Here is a 22941-nt window from a genome sequence, read left to right on the forward strand (position 1 = left end):
TTGGGACTATTTTCTAAAGAAATTCTTTAGGAATTCTAAAGATAAATTTCCTAAGAAGATGTAGGGATTATTTTCTAAAGAAATTCTTTAGGAATTCTAGAGATAAATTTCCAAAGGATGTCTTGGGACTATTTTCTAAAGAAATTCTATAGGAATTCTAAAGATAAATTTCCTAAGGTCTAGGGACTATTTTCTAAAGAAATTCTTTAGAAATTCTTGAGATAAATTTTTAAAGAATGTCTAGGGAATATTTTCCAACGACATTCTTTAGAATTCTTGAGATAAATTTCCAAAGAACTTCTAGGGAATATTTTCCAACGAAATTCTTTAGGAATTCAAGAGATAAAGTTCCAAAGAAGGTTTATTTTCCAACGAAATTAGTTAAGAATTTTAGAGATGAATTTCAAAGGGCCAGATATATTGCAATTATGCTTTACATATAATTATCTCAAAATATTTTTACCCAAATTGTTTAGCTAAAGTTTTCCTAGATAGACATTAACTTGATGGTTAAAAAAATGAAAAGCGTTTCACGAAGGCTTGTCCCGTAGCTAAGGCTCAGGAAGCGCTGAAATGGAATGTTATATTTACCTATTTTTTTATTTTTATTTTTTTTGCCTTCAATAATCCGTGAGGTGTTTATGTAAAGGATAAAATAGATTAAAAGTAAAATAAGAGTAATTAAAATCGTTATGTTTAGATTTACAGGGAATCTAAGCTGTCAGTCGGAATTTTTGCTTAATTCTCTTATGGCATGTTTTATCTTTATTTGGAGCGTAATTAGAGTCCAAAATAAATATTTTTTAAAAAACATTGTAGAGGAAATTAGGTTAAACGCGTTTCTGATACTCGAAAAACTCTCAGTGAATATACATTATTAAATTTAACAACGACGACTGTATCTACTGCTTGGCCGTTAAAGCCTCCAAAGCCCACTTAGTACCCCATACAATTGCACAAGGTTTAAAACTTTCTGCCTTTTACGGATGTTTTTAAGTCGATTAAATATCTGACTATTAAAGCAATTTCACACTGCATGCGAGAAATTCCCTCTCTGTAAGGGGTGTAGTTCAGCATATAAGAACTACACTTCCTGTATTGGGATATGGTTCTGCATGTAAGAACTATCCTCGTTTCAAGTGGCTAAATTAATTTACCCACTTCTCTATATATTTCCCAAGTATATTCCAAAGACATTTCCCAAGAAAATTCCAAAGATATTTCCCAAGAAAATGCCAAAGATATTTCCCAAGAACAATGCAAAGATATTTCCTAAGAAAATTCCAAAGATATTTCCCAAGAAAATTCCAAAGATATTTCCCAAGAAAATTCCAAAGATATTTCCCAAGAAAATTCCAAAGATATTTCCCAAGAACATTCCAAAGATATTTCCCAAGAAAATTCCAAAGATATTTCCCAAGAAAATTCCAAAGATATTTCCCAAGAAAATTCCAAAGATATTTCCCAAGAAAATTCCAAAGATATTTCCAAAGTAATTTCCAAAGAAAAAGAGGCCAATATTCCCCAATTTCCTAAAGAACGCCTTAAGGATTTCCAAAGAAATTTCCCAAGGAATTTTCTTAAGAGTTCTTAAGAAGATTTTTGTAAGGGCTAGCATCTTAGTTAATCTCCTACTCACAATTTTACCTTACCAAACCCAGGAACGATGGAGGCCTAGTGCGTTCATTAGGGCGCAGCTAAAAGTAGCCTTATTCTAGCTGAACTAGTGCATTAGGGCGGAGCTAAAAGTAGCCTTTGTAAAGCTTATAGGAAAGCAAAGAATGAAAACGGAGCCAGCTATTGCATTCGTTTCCCTTTACAACACATTAAGTGCTTTAATGACATGATTTCTTTAGCGATTTCGAAGAGTTCTTAACGTATGTACTTAACAGCTTCATAACTTAGGATTAAGCTCATATTAAATGGCCAAAGTGACACACACATCATAAAATTTTAATTATTCTTGAGGCATAAATATTGTAGCGAGTTCCACTGGACTGCACGGGGCGCTCTCGGAGTGCTCTGGAGTCTGGAAAGTTTTGGGTTCGCGAGCTTAGTCACTGAAATAGTGCTTTCCTTTTAGGCTTTATTCTCTCCACCAATAGCGTTCCGTTGTATTTTTAAATGAAATAAAGCGTCAGAAAATCTCTTGTCTCTATAACCTTGAGCTTTTACTGAACCACTAGGTAAGTGGGCAAGAACATTAAATATCTTCGTCCAGACGAATTATGGTGGCGAGTAACAGGAATTCCAAGAATAGTGTGATAATGCTGGAATTCAACATCAATACACTAACGCATATTCACCTCCGATGAATGGTGTGGCGGAACGTTTGATCCGAACACTCATGGATGCTACTCTCACAATATTAGAAGAGTAAGAACTGCCACTGCGACTCTGGGCAAGTATAGTTCATACCGCTACTGATCTCAAGAACAGGAAAAACATCCGACTCTCAATGAATAGGAACCGTTTTAACTATGAAGTAAACTATGGGTGTTGATTTTCGTGTCTGCATTGAAGAGACATTAACGGTTCAGAATGAGCCGAAAGTTAATACACGTTTGAATAATAAGGTTTCGATTTTATAATAGAAAAATCACCATGGTGGCAATTAGATGAGTGAAAGGGCTAATCATAATTTGGTTGTAGCTTCGTGGTTTTCATTCTTGTTATGGTGCGCATTGACTTTCATTGCATCTAACCACAAGTCAGCTTTGGTGATATATAACGTTAACACTCATGTTGGCAAACTAAGAATATCGTTGAGGTGAAACGAGACAATAGTGTTTATACTGCAAACCAGTTGTGAATGTAGCTATGAGAATATAGGGTTAACAGTTGAGGCGTAGACAATTGGGCTTTTTCAAACACAAAAGGTTATATCTCTCCTAAAGTTATACACTTCATTTCCTGTTTTTTTTACCCCATTGACTGATTTCCATGTGTCCAAGACATATCTTTATTGGATGTAAAATGTCGTCTACTTTACTGTATATTCGCTATGCTTGGAATACTGCTTTAATAATTCGTAAATTTTTACTTCAAGAAAAGAGAAATAATTCTATATCTAGATTGGATGTAAAATGTCGTCTACTTTACTGTATATTCGCTATGCTTGGAATACTGCTTTAATAATTCGTAAATTTTTACTTCAAGAAAAGAGAAATAATTCTATATCTAGGTTAATACGTTTGTAGTAATAGTCCTCCTCTTGACTCGGAGAGGTAATATTTTGGATTTTCCAACTTGTTGTCTAATAATCTAAGCTAAAGCAAACTAACTCGTTTATTTATTACTACATATTACAACATTATCTCTATGATAGAACCAAGAGTCATGACCGCAATTAGATCGCTGCGGTTATAGGTCTGATCGGCCAAGCTTCAATTTTTATTGCATGTCCTTTTTTGAGCGGCTTATATCGTAAGTGTGAAGAAACGTTAATAATCCAGCTGGATAATTAAGAATATTGATGAAGTGTAATGAGAGGGTAGTGTATACAGGCCAATAGTTGTCAATGGAACTCTAAATAACGCGTGAATATTTCTTTGTATAAATTTTTAACGCCTGTAGTTGCTAATCAATAAATAGTGATAGTTCCATATCCAGAAAATTAAGTGGGTAGGTAGCCCTCGTCTCGATTCGGAGAGGTTCATTTCTGTTTCCCAACTTGTTTATATAATCACAATCGAAGTTAAAACAACGTACTGCAATATCACTTGCTACTGTGTTATTTGAAGCACAAATTGTAAACTTGAACTGTGTATTCAATGATGAAAACTATAATTGCGATGATATTTCCCTTGGCGTAGAGGAGCAATACGCTTTTGGCTCCTTCGAAAGTCAGCTCTGTGCTCTCTGAAACAGGTTCAGTCCATTTCAAAAATCCCATTGTGAAATACACGGGCATGGCTATCTTGTCTCCGTAATGTTGTTCAAAAGTATTCCTCATCCTGAACAATAATCATAAAACAATATGCTTATTTATTTTATTTATTTCGGTAGAGTATATGCGTTATATTATGGGAACATTACTGGGTACTGTCATTGGCCACCTCAAAGATAAGCATTAAACTAGGGTTTTCTCAACTTTCAACTAGTGCACTTTTCGCGGCATCTACTTCCCAGAGAAGCTGAAACAAATTATACCATACTTTAAAGTTAATTTTTTTAAGTTTTGAAGCCATTTGGGTAACATTTTAACAACAATGTTAGATTTAGGTACTCCGTGGTCATTCCATTTTTGGGATTAAATAGGGACTAAAGGGAGTAGAGATTGTAGCGGATGCGCTACTGAGCCTTCACAATCACACATAGCTAAGCTTACATCCGGCCCCCTTTGCTCTCTAATCTTTTTTATATTAAGACTTTTTTAACCTTATAATAGATTAGTTGAACATGAGTGGGATAGGTGGCGTCTCATATTGCACCTTTGGTGAGCGTCCCCTATATTTAGCCAGGCCTATTGCTAGGGCTATATAAAGTCGGGTCAGCTGTGTATTAAAGTCAGTGTATAGTCTCATCTTGTTGCAGTCTGTTAGGCAGTCTGTTTCATTAGTCATCATGATAGTATCCTGATAGAGTGGCAGTTTACCATGGATTGTTGTTGGTGTTAGTTGAGAGTTAGTTAGCTAGTGCGGTAGGCCCTAGGACGTATTCACCTTCTAAGCTAAGACCTGTTTTGATGTAGGGTAGATTGACCTTCTACGAGGCAATCAAGTGATCAAGTCCGTAATGACTAGTCTTCGCGCGTTATCTCTCTCAGTTCGTGCCATCACTCCAGTAGACCTACTTTGGGACACAAATGGCTCTACTTCAACCCTAGTAAGTATTGCTTTTATTAGCTACCTCCGAAAGGCACACCCCTAGTCTGGCGCTCTCACTACCCATCCTATCACTCTCATTGTAATTAGCATTATTATTTATTCATTTCTTTCTTTAATTATATTATGTAACAATTACTAACCCCAACTAAACCTGAATAAAAGAGTTCAAACATATTTTTATTGGTTATGAGCCCATTGTTTCACTCAGTAACCTAGCTTTTACAGCAAATCGGTTACAAGATCTTTGCAACTTCAGAGGCGGCAGGAGTTGGCTATAGCAAAAGCGGATTATGCTTCACACATAAAGTACGTAAGTCCCACTTTTCCATAGCTTTGACCATGGATTTCATGATATTCCCGAAGTAAAAACCAAGCAGACGAACAAAAAAGCTTTTAACCAATCATGAGCCCCCTAACCATAGAAAACCTCTTTAATGCCAGGCCAATAGGCGACGGCTATTACTATTTTCTTGCATGGGACCTTGACTCGACGTCGCCGTCGACATAACCGGGAGGCCCGGAAGGCGAATTTGCGGTACCGTTCCGTAGTCGTTATAAAATATTCAACGTTTTAAAGCTCAAGTTTCGAAATGTTTTGAGACATTTACTTAGTCTTCAACTAAATATGATAAGATTTTCTTTAAATTTCAACAGAAAAATAGCTCTGCGAATAAATTTAGACACGAAAACTACACTAAGCCTTGGCTAGATATCAGCGGCTGAGGCCGAGCGGCGCATCTCGAGCTGCCGGCGGCCGGGCTTGCCGTAACGGCGAGAACAGAAAAATACCTCATTAAAAAACAGATGCACGGCGTCTTAAATAGGCCAAGCAAAAGCTACCCAGATTGATAGGATCTTCGTGCCTTACTCCCAAATAATCTTTTGTATTGTGAATAGTTTTAACTAAAGAATATTTCAGACACTCTTCTCAATATTTATACTAATTCCCCCATTTCACCAGAAAAATAGCTCTGCGAATAATAATAGACCCTAAAACTACACTAGTCCTTGTCTAGGTAACAGCGGTATCCCGATTCCCGAGCCGCCGGCGGCCGAGCTCGCCGTAACCGCGAGAATAGAAAACATTCCTCGTAAAAAACAGATGCACGGCGTCTTAAATAGTCCAAGCAAAAGCTACCCAGATTGATAACATTTTAACGCCTTACTCCCAAATAATCTTTGGTATTGTGAACAGTTTTATCTAAAGAATATTTTAGATACCCTACTCAGTCTTTATAGTAGTTCTCGAATTTAGGTACGTGGTAAATCGGTTCTTTAGGCGGAAGGATCCGATGGATCCGAAGGAGCCGCGTTACTGAACTATTTCCCTCCGCGTAAGGGGAGGTTCTTTCCTGGGAGCTTAGAGAGTATCGTGTAGCTTCCCCAGGCACATGTTACGTACTTTATGTGTAAAGCCTAATCGGCTTCTGGCTATAGCCTATAGCTCGGCATTTTCTATCCATTATCAACAAATTGGTGTATAACCGATTATTTATAAACAAAGTTGTGGATATAATACAATTTAACCTTGTAGGAGAAAACGGTTTTAATGTTCCCTCTTCCAAGATTTAACATTAGGATTGCAAGTTTTTGTGGATAATTTTTGAGTATGGATAAAGATAAAATGACATGGAGTTGTGGATAGTGAATAGATATTGCCGAGCTCAAGGCTAGCCTCTCACGTGTAGTGAGTGAACTCGGAAAAGACCTAAAACCCCATAAGATGTTGGTTTCCCCTGTGTGTTGGTTCCTCTGCTTGTTACTAATGGAGTGTTCCATATCTTGAAAAATACTAGGTGACCTTGCTCACCAGGTGACTCCAAACTAAAGCGTTTTAGGTGGTGTGTTTTTAAAAAATCGTAAAACTCCTTGGAAATACTCACATTTTATTGAATATTTTAGCCTGGGGTGTTAATGCAAAGCGTTTCGAGTAGAGCATAACCGCGTAGCTGTTGTCGATGGGAGGCGATGTAAAGTAGCTCTCTTTCCAATCGTAGAGGTTCTCTGTGTTGTAAAATCGGTGAGTCATTAGGCTCAAGACGACGATAGAGCCGGAGATTAAGACCAGTTTCCTTTCTCGAATATCGTCGAAAACGTTCCCCAAGGTAAGTTCTTCAACTGACACTAAACGACCACAATTTTCGTCCTGCAGAATCTCGTCCAACTTTGCAAAGGTTGAATCCGTTAAACTCTGGAAGTACAGAAAATTGGCTTTGCAAATATTCCACATTGCCTCTCTCGCTGCCTATTGGCAGAAATTAGTTGTATTTAATAATTCTAATACCATTAGAATTAAATAATGAACCTTTAAAAATCACAGCAAATTCCTTTTTATTAATGACCATTAATAGAAGGATAATTAAGCGCGCCAACACGCAACAAAATATTTATATCGATGATAAGGTAAAACCACCACCTTCATCCAAGTTTGAACTGACCTTAATTATTTTTGAGTAGGTTACTCTAACAAAGATGCTTTCGAATATACTTCCCTGGCTAGATCTAGTCATTAACTTTTGATACTAGGTAATGTTGTTCTGCGGTACAGTACCTTTTCTTGTATGAATCTCTGTTCAAAGCCTCCTTGCATAACTCCTATCTTGAATTTCCCACGTTTTTCGATCAGATCTTGCACAGTTTCGATTTTGTCGTAGTTTATCTCCGAGAATTCGGACTTGAGGTAACTCGAGATTTCGATGTTGACAAACATGACGCAGAAAAGCCAACACGCGCAAACTACCTTCCACTTGCCAATTAACGGAATACGGGAATAAGCTGCAACATAAATAAGTTGAAAACATGATTCAATGATTCATCGTGTTCTTAAGTTTGCAATGAAGCTGTTTGTTTAGTGGCGATACATACGCTCAAAAAAGAATAGAAATATATTATTCCATATGTGATGTTCAACGTGTCTGAAAAATGTTCTTCTTAAACGAGTCCATAGTTGTTTCTTTCTCTTTGCGATTTCAACGGTGGTGAGCCAAGACATGAACACAGAGACTAAAACTAAGCACAAGACCAAACATTCGCAAACCTGACCAAAAACACTTTATCAATAAAGATCTTCAACATCTTTTTTCACTTATTACCAAGAAAATTGAAGAAGTAAGAGCGTCACAAGGAGAATAATCTAATCTGTTAGGTTATTCACCTTGTGGTAATATCGACTCATTATACCTTGCACTCGTACTTCGTCACAAACTTGTTATGACTACTCTTTTATATAATGCCTTAAAATTCGTTCTCAAGGCAATCGAGAGGCTGCACGTCAAAGATTTATGTTTTTCGAACATTTTATAATTATCTACGTAGCCAGTAGAGGGAGCCACTAAATTTGCTAAAAATGGGTTCATCCCTCATAGTATGATAGGCTCTTACGGGGTACTGAAAATGCTTTGTTCTTAATATGAGTAAATCAACAACAGAACAAATCTACTGGAATAGTTTTCTCCTTTTTTCGCGCTTATGAATGCAAATATTTGAGTATTGCAATTGTTCGTTCTGCGTCCTTTTTTGAGTTTTATAAGCTCACGGTTTTTTGGATGTTCAAGAAATTTGAACTTGATTTGGTGATGGCAAGGGGAGCGGGTGACATGATGAAAGTCCAAGTGTTTCGAACAACGGTACTCAGACGAGAGATATTGAAATTCTTGGATCTACTCAAGAGGGTGTAATCGAGCGGCATGAAAAAGATGTCCATTACCTACGCGCATTTAAAATAGTTTCATGGTAGAAATCGAAACGGAAAAGTTGCATCTGACAGAAATAGCTCGGACAAAGGTAGGCTGAAAGACAGTGCTACCACTGACAACATTTTACATCAAAATACCATACTTCGGGAATATCATTAAATAAATCCATGTCTTCAACTTCGTATTTCGATATGAGAATTTCTTCGACACTGTAAAAATGAAAGGCAAAAATAATATAACATTCGACATCGATAAAATAAACTTGTTATCTTCATACCTAACATTGCCAAAGGATTGAAGAATTTGCTTCACTGTTCGAATGAAATTTCTAGTGATTTCTACAAGTAATGCTTCCTGATAACAATTGAGAAAATTACCGATTAGATTTCCCACTGTACTCGATTATTTCATTAAGGTATTCACTATCGTATACTACAAAGGTACAACCCTTCAATTCTCTTGATAAGTGTGGATATTGACCTAGATACTAGAGAGCTGCATTTCAGTTTCAAACGTTACCATTTCGATACCATTTTTGTTAATTTTTTTTACCAATTCCAAGCATAGATTTCATCAACCTACCCATCCGTTATCTATCCGTGGTTTCCAAATACCAACCTTCCCATTCCCAATTTAGAAATGTTATTGCATTTCCAGCCATGAAATGAACGAAAGCAGAAAACTATTTCTATTCCATAGTGTTTGGCCCAAAATTGCCACTACAATACCGGTTCTTCATCGGGAATTTTAGGAAAACAAGGGGGCTGAACAACTGTAGAAAAATCTGACTGGACTGGGGGACTCTTGCTCGCCTTTCGCCAAGTAGCATGAGTCACTTCCCAAAATATTTATTCCAAGAGTTTGGCGCCTATGTTATATAGCCATATATAGTCTAATACAGTCAAAGGCAGAGAGCTGCCATTACTCGGTGGCTAAACCCTTTTTAAGTCTTTTCAGAATTTTAGGATCTTCTGCATAGAAAGAAAATAGATTCTATCCAATTACCAAGCACTTCCAAACTAAAATGTATATCAATTTAACCACTTCCATTCCATATTGGCTTTTTCCGTCCATTCCCGATCCGAATATGTGATATTACTATAGAAAAAATATCCATTCCCACGGTTTTCCATGGTTACCACGGTAAATGGATATTTACCGTTTCCATGCAGCTCTCTACTTGATACATAAAGGTGGCAGTGCATGAACGTGGCGTTATTTCTTACCTCAATGACGCCAATTCGAATTTTGCGATTGACGTTATCCATTTTAGACCAGAAAGTTTATCTAGAAAAGTGTAACTATTTTAATATAAGCCTCCCTACATCTTTAGTGTGTTTTACATATTTTTATATATATTTATATAAAACAAGATGGCCGACCTCTTTTAATTAGCCTGAAACGTCGCGTCAAATTTTAAATGGGCTTATTTCAGTCTTAAAGTGCGCGATCATCCCCGTGTCTTTTTCTCTAAGTTAGATCGAAGAGGGTTATGGGAGAGGTCACCTGCTAATCCCTGTGTATGACGCTTACCCCCTTCCGCTCCATCGGGTGATCAACCTGGTGGAGCAGATCATAAGATCTTGTCGTGGCGAAGGGGACTCGTCCGTGTTCGGTATGCCGGTTCGGGTGTTCCATGGTTTCGCCCCTGGTTCCGTTCCTTGCCCCGTTCCGCGAACGTTATGGTCGGCCGCTTCGCCCTCGCCCAGGTGTTGCCTTGGCCCGCCCCCGGTTCTGGCACCCCTCTGAGGGTCGAGGATACACGTCTGGACCCTTTGGCCCGGCTGTGCTCGGAGGGAACTCCCCCGTCCCTTCGAGCCTTCTGCTGCCTTAGGGCTCCTGCCAGGGCTTGCCGCCGACGGTGTAACGCTTTTATCACCAGCTCAAGGGGCGATGGCCGTGCCTGCTGGCCGATCCCGCTTGCCTTGACGGTGGTTCCGCTGGTACCATTCGGGAACAGAGATGAGCGACAATTAGGGGAGGGGGGGGCTGATAAGACTCTCCCGCTAGGTTCGGCGCCTAATCAAATGTACTCTATCAAAACAAGCTTTATTACGTGCCCTCCTTTAATACTAGTTCCAAGACGCCTCTCATTTTACATTTCGTTCGTGTCCATTTTATTCCATAATAGTAGGAGAATTAATCCATAATCCAATCGGAACATTTATACTTCGACTTAAAGGTTTAAATAGAAAAATCAATAATTCATTCTAATTTTCTCTAGATTACTTGTTAGTCTAGTGGTTATGATCTATGGATAGAGTGATTTTGAATCTAATAATGTGCCTTTAAAGTATTCATTTCATGAAACCAAAACAAAAATGTGTTTTTTAGAAAAGTGTTCAAAATTCGAGCTGTTAAAGGAGGAAAGTTTAACTATATATTTTCTTAACTATAATTTATCTAAAACATTTTGACAAAACTCAGTACAAACATTGGGCCACTTTTTCTTAAAAGATCAATGCCCATATATACACATTCACAAAATGGAAGTATTTCTCTTAAAAGCAAATTGAGCTTACTTTTGACCAGCAGAAACTATTCAATATTACAGCGGATAGTTTTTTTACTTCGAATTTTGTTCTTTCTTCAATATTCTTTGAAAACACATATTAGTTATATTTTTCCTTTAGTTCTTGAAATTACCCGCAAGGTAATTCGAGGTTTACTATATAGTTCGCCGTTGTACTTATTATGACTCAAGAACATAAGCTAAAGTTGGCTTCAGTCTCATGATCCTAAAGCCTACAGCAAGGCGCCAAAAAGCGAGACGTGTTTTATTGGATTTTTGCCTATATACATCATTAAATTAAGTTATAAACAAATTAAACTTCCCAAAAGCAATAACTTCAATTAACTCGACGGAAGTGTAATTATAAATCGCTTAGAAACTTCTGCTGCACTTCTACGCATTAAAACACTAGGAAATTCAGAAAACCTATTTTACATTCGTGTTTGTTTACGTAGTATAGGGATAGACGTAATTTTCGAGGGGGGGGGGGGTTATGAAAGAAGAGGCGGGTCATAGTGACTGAGGTAAAAAGGAATTACATATTTTTCGCCGTGTCCCCCCCGATCAATGCCCATATATACACATTCACAAAATGGAAGTATTTCTCTTAAAAGCAAATTAAGCTTACTTTTGACCAGCAGAAACTATGCAATATTACAGCGGATAGTTTTGTACTTTTGTATTTTGTTCTTTCGGTATATCTTCAATATTCTTTCATTAAAGTTCGCTTTGAAAACACATATTAGTTATTTTTCCTTTAGTTCTTGAAATTACCCGCACGGTGTACTAGCCTTTAGTTTAACCATTTTAACAGAAGGTTTACTAGTAGGTTTTATGACTCAAGGACGTTTAGTTCCTCGTCATTCGTTCCGTTCTCACTCGAATAAAATATTAAAAGGCGTATGATTCCCGTTACACATAAACAAGCTAAAGTTGCCTTCACTCTCATGATCCTAAAGCCTACAGCGCGACGTGTTTTATTCGATTTTTGCCTATACACCATTAAATTAAGTTCTAAACAAATTCAACTTCCAAAAAGCCATTACCTTCAATTAACTCCACGAAAGTGTAATTATAAACCAGGGATAGATAGACTTTTTTAAGACGGAATAAACAATGTTTGGCCTTTACTTCAGTCCGACTCATAGACGAGTATATAGTCCCTTCCTTCAACACGTAACCAAAAAATTAAATTACCTTATTGGCTCACAAAAACTACGTATTGGTGACGTTGCTGACTGGGAGGGCCAAAAATACGTAATTCCTGTTTACCTCTGTCGCCATGACTACGACCCCTCTTGCGTTGTACCATAGCCCCCTCGATCACGCGCGTCACTACGCAAGCTGCTCGCGCTATAGCTATAGAGCGCGGATCGAGTGGGCTATGGTTGTACAGATAAGCGTCTTCACAGGGGCTCAAAATGGAGCCGTCTAAATGCGAGAGTCCGGTAATTATTCGGGAATTGTTTTTAATAGCAATTAAGAAGGTAGTTAGTGAATTTGGTGCCGGTGTTTTGGATTTGGAGTACATCTGTAAAGGTGAAAAGTGTTCGCTAATTCTTTCTTAAGCCAATCATTTTTACTATCCTCATGATTTTGTAAACGAATTTGATGAAGTTAACCAAGGCTTAGTGAATGGTCAGGAGTTTTGTGAGCTTAGTGTTTGGTTAAAACCTGTTCGTGCTGTAATATCTATGAAGACTTTTACTCAATTCTAACTCTTTTTTTAATTTTCTTGGGTCTTCCCCGTTTTTTTTCAGTTGCAAGCCCTATGTCTTGTGTAACTTCCATTTTTAAACAATGTTATTTCAAAAATTACAATCCGAGCCCAATTCCAACTTGGCAGACGAAGGGGCAGACGACGTTTATTTGACCCGGATATACATACAACGCCATAACAAAAATAAGACCCGCCTCTTCTTTCATACCCCTCCGTCACGAGTAAGGGGGTCGTGGACTAGGACGCGCACCCGAATAACCCTGTTACCCATTCCGTCTTAAAAAAGTCTATCTATCCCTGATAAACAGAAACTTCTGCTGCACTTCTACGCATTAAAACACTACGAAATTCAGAAAACCAATTTTAGTTTCGTGTTTATTTACGTAGTACCAGGGATAGATGTAATTTTAGAGGGGGGGGGGGTATGAAAGAAGAGGCGGGTCATAGTGACAGAGGTAAAAAGGAATTACGAATTTTTTGCAATCTCCGTCCGCAACGTCATCAGGGTTGGCAAAAACCCGGGAAAAACTAGTTTTTGCCGGGACACGTGGAAAAAACCGGTAAAAACCGGCAAAAACGGAAAAAACCGGCAAAAACTAAATTCATGGTTACAAAGTAGTAAACTAGCGAGTTTTAAGTGCATTTTCGTGATGTTTATTATTGTTATGTTAGAAAAATAACAATAGTATTTTTAATTTTTAAATTTCAGGTGGTTATTACTCTATTAAATTTTTAGTATTCAAATTTGCCAGGTTTTTCGCGAATATTTAACGAATAATTAGTCAAATACTTCACATAGCAACTGGAAAAAACCTTAAATAGTGGAAAAAACCGCGGAAAAAATGGTTTTTGCCACCGGTTTTAACCTTGTTTAAACCGCGCGGTAAAAACCGCGGAAAAATTAGTTTTTGCCACCCGGTTTTTACCAGGTAAAAACCGCGGTTTTTTCCACCCCTGGCAAAAACTTGCCAACCCTGAACGTCATCGAAATGTAGTTTAAGTGAGCCAATAAGATCATTTAAAATTTTCGTTTCGTCTTCAACTAAATATTATAAGAATTTTTAAAATTTCACCAGCGAATAATAGTAGACTCGAAAACTACACTAAGCCTTGGCTATGTATCAGTGGTATCCCGATTCCCGAGCCGCCGGCGGCTGAGCTCGCCGCATCCGCGAGAATAGAAAACATTCCTCGTAAAAAAACAGATACATGGCGTCTTAAATAGTCCAAGCGAAAGCTACCCAGATTGATAAGATCTTTGTTCCTTACACAAAAATAATCTTTGGTATTGTGAATAGTTTTATCTAAAGAATATCTTAAGGTGGAAGAATCCCAAGGATCCGAAAGAGCCGCGTTACCGAATTTTGTTCCTCCGCGTAAGGGGAGGTTCATTCCTAGGAGATTGGAGAATGCCGTGTAGCTCCCCCAGGCACATGTTACGTACTTCGCGGTGAGGCTCTGGATAGGATGAGCGTCTTCTTGTACTTTTCTGCGGTCGTTCAAGCATTCCAAATCTGTTTTGTTAAGGGGTTGGTAAATTTTAAATTGTTTGATTGGAATTTTTCCACAATGAGGAAGAGAAAAAAGTTATGAAAACCATACCTAGCTAGATGAAACAGACTCAACAACAGAAGAAACATCAAGTAGTAGTTCAGAAGACAATCATGGCGGACTCCCTAAGGGCTGGAAGAAAGAAGTAGAAAGAAAATCAGGGGCAACGAAAGGACAATTGGATGTATATTTCCGTAACTCTGAACGAAAACGCCTAAGGTCAAGACCGGAATAGAAATAGTATTTGGAACAAACTTAGCAAGAGATCGGCATAACGAAATTTTAATTTTTCGAAGACGAACGCGGAGGAACAATATGATGCTAATTTTACGCAAGTGACGATTCCACAATCTCATGACGAAGCGGAAAACTCACCTGATAACCTGTAATGGGCAGAGGCCATGGATAAGGAAGTCAAAATGCTAAGAGAGAGAAACGTCCTTACAACTGTTACGACTCCGGAAAAGAGGAAAGTAATAGGCTGTCGTTGGGTCTATGCGGCCAAAAACGATACAGAGCACGACTCTTAAAAAATGGTTTCAACCAAAAACCTGACACAGACTGTGACGAATCTTTTTCAACTGTGGTGAATTTCTCCTAAATCCGATAATTTATTTTGAGGTTCGTCGTGTATTGAGATGGACACATGCACATTTCGACGTATGCTTCCTTAGATCAACCAATATATGAAACGTATCTCAGGTTATCGTGCCGGAGCAGTGGGTACATTTTTCATAGTTATTAAAGCCATATACGGATTACCACAAAGCGAAGAGCGAGCTGGATAGAATGTTTCGCAAATTAAGATTTAGCAAAATTTTGAGAATGAGTTGTTCCTACTACATACCAGAGAAAGAACTCATCCTCGTCTACGTAAATGACTCGGTCATCTACATCTTAGCAAATACCGAAGCAGAAGTAGCACAGATATTTTAAGCCATATCTCAGGTATATGACATCAAGAATCTAGGACCCATTAAGACACTAATAGGAGTGGAACTTTAATGATCGAGTAGAGGAGTGAGAAAGGCTGTTATCACAGTAAGTGACTCAGTCTTCAGTATAAGTTGAGATACGAAAGATAGTGGTTGTACATTTAACTAAATATTAATCTTTTTGTCTAACGATCTAAGCTAAAGCAACAAAGCAATCCGTTTATTTATTACCACATATTACAACATAATCCTCTATTGTAAATCGTGACCGCTATTAGATCGCCGCGGTTATATTTATGATCGGACATGCTTCCAATTTTTGTTGCATATCCTTTTTTTTGAGCGTCTAATATCTTTAGTATGGAGAAACGTTAACAATCATGCCGGATAAATAAGAATATTGTTGAGGTGTAAATGAGAGGGTAGTGTATACAGTCCAGTAGAGTTGTTGGAACTATTAATAACACTTGAATAATTTATAATTTATTATTTAAAATTTCAAGGACTGTTTAGTTGCTTATATTTATAGCGATAGCTGCATATCCAGTAAATTAAGTGGGTATATAGATAGCCCTCGATTCGGAGACGTTTAATTTGGTTTCCCAACTTGTTTATATAATCACCATCGAAGCTAAACAACGTACTGCAATATCACTTGCTACTGTGTTATTTGAAGCACAAATTGTAAACTTGAACTGTGTATTCAATGATGAAAACGATAATCGCGATGATGTTTCCCGTGGCGTAGAGGAGCAATACGCTTTTAGCTCCTTCGAAAGTCAGCTCTGAGCTCTCTGAAACAGGTTCGGTCCATTTCAAGAATCCCAGTGTGAAATACACGGGCATGGCTATCTTGTCACCGTAACGTTGTTCAAAAGCATTCCTCATCCTGAACAATAAGCATAAAACATTATGCTTATTTATTTTATTTATTTCGGTAGAGTATACGCGTTTCATTATGGGAACATTACTTGGTGCTCTCATTGGTTTTTGGTAGTTTTTGCTAGCGATATCTAGCCTCCTCAAAGTAAAGCATTAAAGTAAGTAGTGCGCGTTTTGCGGCTTCTAGCTTTCCACAGAAGCGGAAACAAATTATACCATCGTATGAATTGCCTCAGTGATTTAAAGTTAATTTTTAAAGTTTAACAATAATGTTAAATTTAAGTAGACCGTGGTCATTCCATTTTTTGGGATTAAATATGCTGGTAAGGACTAAAGGGATTAGAGATCTGTCAACTTCATTATGGTAACTGACAAAGGGTTCACATAGTGCTGTGAAAACGCCACGCGTCAAAGTCCCGGACCACCTTTACTCCATGTATGGATTAATTTACCATTGGCGTATTCTAGTATGCCAATGCATGGGAAACGGCATTAGCAGAAGTTTATGACTTCTTATCCTGGGAAGTATTGGACTCTAACCATATCCGGAACAATCTCTGTTAGCCAACTTCTTATTAGGTCCGATCACCGCGCCACCTACGGCATTTCCCTCATTTTGAGTTGGCAGGCTGATTTGCGCGCAAGCAGCGGGCAAGAAACGAAACTTTAAGGTGTGTCCTGTGGTTTGAGGTAACGAATCAGAAACGGTGACAAGAACAACTGTTAATAGAGTTTGCTAGAAATTCCGGTCAAACTAGTGTGGGGTCCTAGGTCCACGGATTGTAATGGATTTTCATGGTGTTCTAGCCAGACGGCTTTTCAACGATTGGCGCTGAAGAAGTTTTGAACACGCCCCACAGTTTGAGTGCCACAGTCTCTCGGCGTGGAATTTTTTCAGTAGATTAGATAGTTTTCCTAGTGGGGAGGAAACTTTTGACCCTCTTTTACGATTGCCATAGGCAATTTTGACTTGCAGGGATGGATACTATACAGGGTGTTTCTGAAAAGTCCATCACAAATTAAGGGGCGTGTTTATGGGACCAAACTGAGCGGAAAGTACCAAAGAACATGGGGTGTACAACATTTTGTTACGGAGATATGGCCTTCCAAACATTCGCCCCTAAAACAAGGAAATATCCAAAACTGAGAAGTAACACTTAAGACCGACTAACCAGCTTGTTTAAAATTACTAGACAATTTCAATAGCCTTTAATCGAACAATTGATTTCTACCTTTACTAATCAGAAGCGTATAAATGAGTAGAAGTATGCCTACGGTGGTAATGTAAAATTAATCCCAAGTGACATGATGTTTCAAGATCTTCCCAGCACCAAGTAAAATGGTTCTGATTGAAGGGACTTTTATTAGCACAGCGTAAACAACGTTATTTTCAGGAATTAGTCCAAATGTCCACGGGCGGCATTACAAAAACGAGGCAGTCTTTCGAATGATACTTGGACATGTTGGAAGATCCCTGGCTTGTTCCTGTTATCTCAAACCGTAAAAAGCTACGCAAATCTTCATCATCACGGACAACACTCTTGTACGTTAGGTATGACCTTGAGAAAACCTAAAAGGACATCTCGAATGTATTTGAAAAACCCATCTCCAATTAAGGGGCGTGTTGTTTGTTTCCAACAGAGTAAACTCGCCCAGAGAACAATTACAATGCAGAGCCACGTTTCGGCGTTAATGGCCCACAAAGGTGGTCCCAAAAACAAGAACAAACTTTAATTTGTTTCGTTCAGTAAGTGTTTCATGTGTCATAGATAAAACGCCATGATTAATGCACGAAGAAAATGAATTTATTGACAAGTTTTAACATTTAATTGCAACTAGTTACAAAAATTGTTCAAAGTGTTCACCACCCGCGTTAAGGCACACATTAGCACGTCTTACAAATGATTCCCTTACACGTTGAAAAATGCCTGGAGTTTCGCGAATTGTTTGACAGCCGTGAATTATTCGTCGACGTAGCTCTTCAACATCGGGCACTTCAGTCTGATAAACTAAGTCTTTCAGGTGGCCCCTAAGAAAGAAATCACAAGGGTTCAGATCGGGTGATCGAGCAGGCCACTCCACAGGTCCACCTCGACCTAACCACCGCAAAGGGAAGGTCGCGTTAAGATAATTTCGGACCGCGATGCTGAAATGTGGTGGTGCACCATCGTGCATGAACCACATTCTGTTTACCAAACCTAACGGTACGTCTTCGAGTAGTTCCGGTAAATCGTCCCGTAAGAACTGCAAGTAAGCCACACCGTTTAACCTGGGCTCTAGGAAATATGGCCCAATTAAATTGTCACCCACAATACCACACCACACGTTTAAACTGAATTGTACTTGGTGACTTCTAACGCAAGTTGCGTGGGGGTTTAGCTGGGACCATTGATGTTTATTATGTAAGTTAATAATACCATCCCGTGAAAAGTTAGCTTCGTCAGTAACCAACAAATCCCGTGGGAAATCGATATCGTTTACTTTAGCCAGAAACCACTGACAAAACGCCGTGCGTCGTGGGTAGTCCGCTGGATTCAAACCTTGAACTTTTTGAACATGGAAAGGATGAAACCGGTGGCTTCTGAGGATTTTCCACACGAGCGTGTGGTTTACGCCTAATCGGCGACCAACTTGGCGGATACTTGATTCAGGCTCGTCCTCGAAAATGGTGAGAACTTCGTCTTCTACGGCCTCTGGGATGGCTCTCGCTCTAGGTTGAGGTCCAGCCGGTTGGATTCGTCCATCTTGCCTCAAACGTCTGTCCACAGCCTCGAACGTCAGTCGATTTGGTAGTCGCCTCTGCGGAAATCTTTCCTGATACAAGCGTACAGCTGCAGCGGCATTCCCCTCGGCTAGTCCATACATTAGGTGCATATCCGCATATTCGGCATTTGTGAAGAAAGGCATTGTAACAGACTTCGTTGAATTATGAGTTTAATAAAACAAACACATGTACGTGAAACCTCTTTTATTCCTTTCTTAAAAAACATAGTGCTCTGTTTTAGTGCTCTGTTTTTTAAGAATAGGCGAAGTTCTCACTATTTTCGAGGACGATCCAAAAACAAGCAGCCGCCAATTGGTTTGCTGATTAAGAAAAAACCACACGCAACTTGCGTTAGAATGCACAAAGTACAATTCAGCTTAAACGTGTGGTGTAGTATTGTGGGTGACAATTTAATTGGGCCATATTTCCTAGAGCCCAGGTTAAACGGTGTGGCTTACTTGTAGTTCTTACGGGACGATTTACCAGAACTACTCGAAGACGTACCCTTAGGTTTAATAAACAGAATGTGGTTCATGCACGATGGTGCACCACCACATTTCAGCATCGCGGTCCGAAAACTTGTCAATAACATTTTCTTTGTGCATTAATCATGGCGTTTTATCTATGACACATGAAATACTTACTGAACGAAACAAATTAAAGTTTGTTCTTTTGTTTGGGACCACCTTTGTGGGCCATTAACGCCGAAACGTGGCTCTGCATTGTAATTGTTCTCTGGGCGAGTTTACTCTGTTGGAAACAAACAACACGCCCCTTAATTGGAGATGGGTTTTTCAAATACATTCGAGATGTCCTTTTAGGTTTTCTCAAGGTCATACCTAACGTACAAGAGTGTTGTCCGTGATGATGAAGATTTGCGTAGCTTTTTACGGTTTGAGATAACAGGAACAAGCCAGGGATCTTCCAACATGTCCAAGTATCATTCGAAAGACTGCCTCGTTTTTGTAATGCCGCCCGTGGACATTTGGACTAATTCCTGAAAATAACGTTGTTTACGCTGTGCTAATAAAAGTCCCTTCAATCAGAACCATTTTACTTGGTGCTGGGAAGATCTTGAAACATCATGTCACTTGGGATTAATTTTACATTACCACCGTAGGCATACTTCTACTCATTTATACGCTTCTGATTAGTAAAGGTAGAAATCAATTGTTCGATTAAAGGCTATTGAAATTGTCTAGTAATTTTAAACAAGCTGGTTAGTCGGTCTTAAGTGTTACTCCTCATTTTTAGATATTTCCTTGTTTTAGGGGCGAATGTTTGGAAGGCCATATCTCCGTAACAAAATGTTGTACACCCCATGTTCTTTGGTACTTTCCGCTCAGTTTGGTCCCATAAACACGCCCCTTAATTTGTGATGGACTTTTCAGAAACACCCTGTATAATGCCTTAGTGTCCAATACTTCCCAGGATAAGAAGTCATCAACGTCTGGCATTAATTAACGGCTTTCGATATTACCTAATCGGTACTAATATGCGGTCTTATACTATTTTTCAACATTTATCAGACACTGCCAGATAAAAACCGGTTTTTTGGATGGGTAAACCGGTCTTTTAAATTAATCTTTTAACCGAAACCGGTTTTTTTTTCGGGAAGTCGACATCCCCAGACTACATTCGCGTAAGATGGTGACCTCCCCCTGTGTGTTGGTTTCTCTGTATGTAATTAATGGAATGATCCATTAAGAGAAATGTAAAAGGTGATCGTTCTCACCTGATGTCTCCAAACTAAAGCGTTATAGGCATAGGAGGTGTGTCGCTTAAAAATCGTAATATTCTTTGGAAACTTACAACTTATTAGCCATTTTAGCCAGGGGTGTTCCGGCAAAGTGTTTCGAGTAGAGAGCAACCGCGTAGCTGTTGTCGATGGGGGGCGATGTAAAGTAGCTCTCTTTCCAATCGTAGAGGTTCTCTGTGTTGTAAAATCGGTGAGTCATGAGGCTCAAGACGACGATAGAGCCGGAGATTAAGACCAGTTTCCTTTCTTGAATGGCTTCGAACACGTTCCCGACGGATAGTTCCTCAATCGACACTAGACGACCATATTTTTCATCCTGCAGAATTTCCTCCAACACAGCGAAGCTTGAATCCGTTGAACTCTAGAAGTACAGCAAATTGGCATGAACAAGTAATTATTCTACATTGGCTTGATCCATTGAGTATAGCAACTGTGCAAGCTAAATATTGAAGAAATGTACGAAAGCTATTTCGTAAGGAATCATTTTGATATATTGGACTGCCATTTTTCAAGACTGCCACAGAAGAGGAAATTCCCTGTAAAATTTAAGATTTCTAGGAAAGGTACTTTGGGGACTCAAAACATTTACTGATTTGTTTGTTGTGCATTTGCCTGCAAAACGCTTAATTGCGCTTGAAGATATAATTTTATATTTAGTGTATAATTTATAGACTACTGGTAATTTTTTTTTTTGTTAATTATTCCAGCAGTTAATGACTTTCTATCCTGAGAAGTACTCATCTTTGTTAGTCAAAATTGTTTAAGACTTTGGTAAAATGGGGCGAATATTTTCTTCCAGAGTATTGAAATGTTCGTACACGCCGGCTTTTTGAATTTTTTTAGTTGAAAATAAACGGTGGATTTCATGCCGAACACCAATTCTTTGATCAGAATGTCTTGCTTGCTCTATTGAAACAGCGGTTCTTGGATTGTTTCTCATTAGGTAACTCAAATCACACACCACGTCAAAGAAGAGGGCGTGGTGTGATAGGAACTGATAAAGAAGCTGGCTAACAGCGTTGCCTACGCAACAAAGAAGTAAGACCAGTTCTCCATAGGGTTTCCAGACTATATTTTTGATATTTTTGTTTGGTCTGTAAAGTAGTCGGCGGACCTTTGGATTATTTTTGAAAATGTCGTTATTGACGTCGACACACCCGGGGCAAGCGAAACGAAAGTCTTTCCTTCTAGCAAACACAGCGGGGGACTCGAACTCTGGGGATGAGGACTGGAGGAACGCGAAAGCGGGGTGGCTCAAAACCAATCTTAAGGGAGATCTGATTTTTTCAAAAAATAGAACTCAACGGCCTGCCGACAACTTTACAGTCCCTTTAATCCCCAATAATTGCGCGCTTTACTGTCCAATCGGTGATGCCGCGTTTCGATTGCAAGAGAATGTGGAATTCGATTGGAAGAGACGAATAGAATGTAGGCCTAGAAACGGTTCGGTTGGCGCTCTGTTCCTACACGTTGTTCTTGATTCAGAGTTTGGTAGTAAATAACTTATATTTAATGAAAATTGAACTAAATAATAAAATTTTAAAGTCCTCAAAGAACAAGAGCAAATTTATATTTACGAATGACCATTTTATAGAAGGATAGGTAAGCACGCGATCACGCGAGGAAATATTTATCGTTACCACATTCATTGAAGATTGAACGCTATGCTAACAGAGATGTTGATTATACTTCTCAGGGTAGAAGTCGTTAACTTTTGATACTAAGTAATGTAGTTCAGGGGTACCTTTTCTTGTATGAATCTCTGTTCTAAGCCTCCTTGAATAACTCCTATCTTGAATTTCCCACGTTGTTCGATCAGATTTTGCACGGTTTCGATTTTGGCGTAGCTTATCTCCGAGAATTCGGACTTGAGGTAACTCGAGATTTCGATGTTGACAAACATGACGCAGAAAAGCCAACACGCGCAAACTACCTTCCACTTGCCAATCAATGGAATACGAGAGTAAGCTGCAACATAAATAAGTTGATAACATGATTCATCGTGTTCTTAGTTTGCAATGAAGCGGATTGTTTAAGGCTTACGCTCAAAAAAGAATAGAAATGTATTGTTCCATATGTGATGTTCAACGTGTCTGAAAAATGCTCTTCTTAAACGAGACCATAGTTGTTTCTTTCTCTTTGCGATTTCAACGGTGGTGAGCCAAGACATGACTACTGAGACTAGAACTAAGCACAAGACAAAGCATACGCAAACCTGACCCAAAAAAATTGGTCATTAAAGATATTCAACATCTTTTCACCTATTACCAAGAAGTGAGAGCGTCTATTGGTAA

This window comes from Phalangium opilio, unplaced genomic scaffold (genome assembly GCF_054372755.1).
Source record: "Phalangium opilio isolate 3A_F unplaced genomic scaffold, DU_Popi_V2 ptg000009l_1, whole genome shotgun sequence".
Classification (NCBI taxonomy): Eukaryota; Metazoa; Arthropoda; class Arachnida; order Opiliones; family Phalangiidae; genus Phalangium; species Phalangium opilio.